Here is a 2,232-nt window from a genome sequence, read left to right as displayed (position 1 = left end):
AGATCAACGAAACCAAGAGTTGGTTTTTTGAAAAAATAAACAAAATTGACAAACCTCTAGCCAGGCTTCTCAAAAAGAAAAGGGAGATGACCCAAATAGATAAAATCATGAATGAAAATGGGATTATTACAACCAATCCCTCAGAGATACAAACAATTATCAGGGAATACTATGAAAAATTATATGCCAACAAATTGGACAACCTGGAAGAAATGGACAAATTCCTAAACACCCACACTCTTCCAAAACTCAATCAGGAGGAAATAGAAAGCTTGAACAGACCCATAACCAGCGAAGAAATTGAATCGGTTATCAAAAATCTCCCAAACAAATAAGAGTCCAGGACCAGATGGCTTCCCAGGGGAGTTCTACCAGACGTTTAAAGCAGAGATAATACCTATCCTTCTCAAGCTATTCCAAGAAATAGAAAGGGAAGGAAAACTTCCAGACTCATTCTATGAAGCCAGTATTACTTTGATTACTAAACCAGACAGAGACCCAGTAAAAAAAGAGAACTACAGGCCAATATCCCTGATGAATATGGATGCAAAAATTCTCAATAAGATACTAGCAAATCGAATTCAACGGCATATAAAAAGAATTATTCACCATGATCAAGTGGGATTCATTCCTGGAATGCAGGGCTGGTTCAACATTCGCAAATCAATCAACGTGATACATCACATTAACAAAAAAAAAAAAGAGAAGAACCATATGATCCTGTCAATCGATGCAGAAAAGGCCTTTGACAAAATCCAGCACCCTTTCTTAATAAAAACCCTTGAGAAAGTCGGGATAGAAGGAACATACTTAAAGATCATAAAAGCCATTTATGAAAAGCCCACAGCTAATATCATCCTCAACGGGGAAAAACTGAGAGCTTTTTCCCTGAGATCAGGAACACGACAGGGATGCCCACTCTCACCGCTGTTGTTTAACATAGTGCTGGAAGTTCTGGCATCAGCAATCAGACAACAAAAGGAAATCAAAGGCATCAAAATTGGCAAAGATGAAGTCAAGCTTTTGCTTTTTGCAGATGACATGATATTATACATGGAAAATCCGATAGACTCCACCAAAAGTCTGCTAGAACTGATACATGAATTCAGCAAAGTTGCAGGATACAAAATCAATGTACAGAAATCAGTTGCATTCTTATACACTAACAATGAAGCAACAGAAAGACAAATAAAGAAACTGATCCCATTCACAATTGCACCAAGAAGCATAAAATACCTAGGGATAAATCTAACCAAAGATGTAAAAGATCTGTATGCTGAAAACTATAGAAAGCTTATGAAGGTAATTGAAGAAGATATAAAGAAATGGAAAGACATTCCCTGCTCATGGATTGGAAGAATAAATATTGTCAAAATGTCAATACTACCCAAAGCTATCTACACATTCAATGCAATCCCAATCAAAATTGCACCAGCATTCTTCTCGAAACTAGAACAAGCAATCCTAAAATTCATATGGAACCACCAAAGGCCCTGAATAGCCAAAGTAATTTTGAAGAAGAAGACCAAAGCAGGAGGCATCACAATCCCAGACTTTAGCCTCTACTACAAAGCTGTCATCATCAAGACAGCATGGTATTGGCACAAAAACAGACACATAGACCAATGGAATAGAATAGAAACCCCAGAACTAGACCCACAAACGTATGGCCAACTCATCTTTGACAAAGCAGGAAAGAACATCCAATGGAAAAAAGACAGTCTCTTTAACAAATGGTGCTGGGAGAACTGGACAGCAACATGCAGAAGGTTGAAACTAGACCACTTTCTCACACCATTCACAAAAATAAACTCAAAATGGATAAAGGACCTGAATGTGAGACAGGAAACCATCAAAACCTTAGAGGAGAAAGCAGGAAAAGACCTCTCTGACCTCAGCCATAGCAATCTCTTACTCGACACATCCCCAAAGGCAAGGGAATTAAAAGCAAAAGTGAATTACTGGGACCTTATGAAGATAAAAAGCTTCTGCACAGCAAAGGAAACAACCAACAAAACTAAAAGGCAACCAACGGAAAGGGAAAAGATATTTGCAAATGACATATCGGACAAAGGGCTAGTATCCAAAATCCAGAAAGAGCTCACCAAACTCCACACCCGAAAAACAAATAACCCAGTGAAGAAATGGGCAGAAAACATGAATAGACACTTCTCTAAAGAAGACATCCGGATGGCCAACAGGCACATGAAAAGATGTTCAACGTCACTCCTT

This window comes from Panthera uncia, chromosome B4 (genome assembly GCF_023721935.1).
Source record: "Panthera uncia isolate 11264 chromosome B4, Puncia_PCG_1.0, whole genome shotgun sequence".
Classification (NCBI taxonomy): Eukaryota; Metazoa; Chordata; class Mammalia; order Carnivora; family Felidae; genus Panthera; species Panthera uncia.
The sequence above is the reverse complement of the archived record's forward strand: the minus strand, read 5'-3'. Positions refer to the sequence as shown.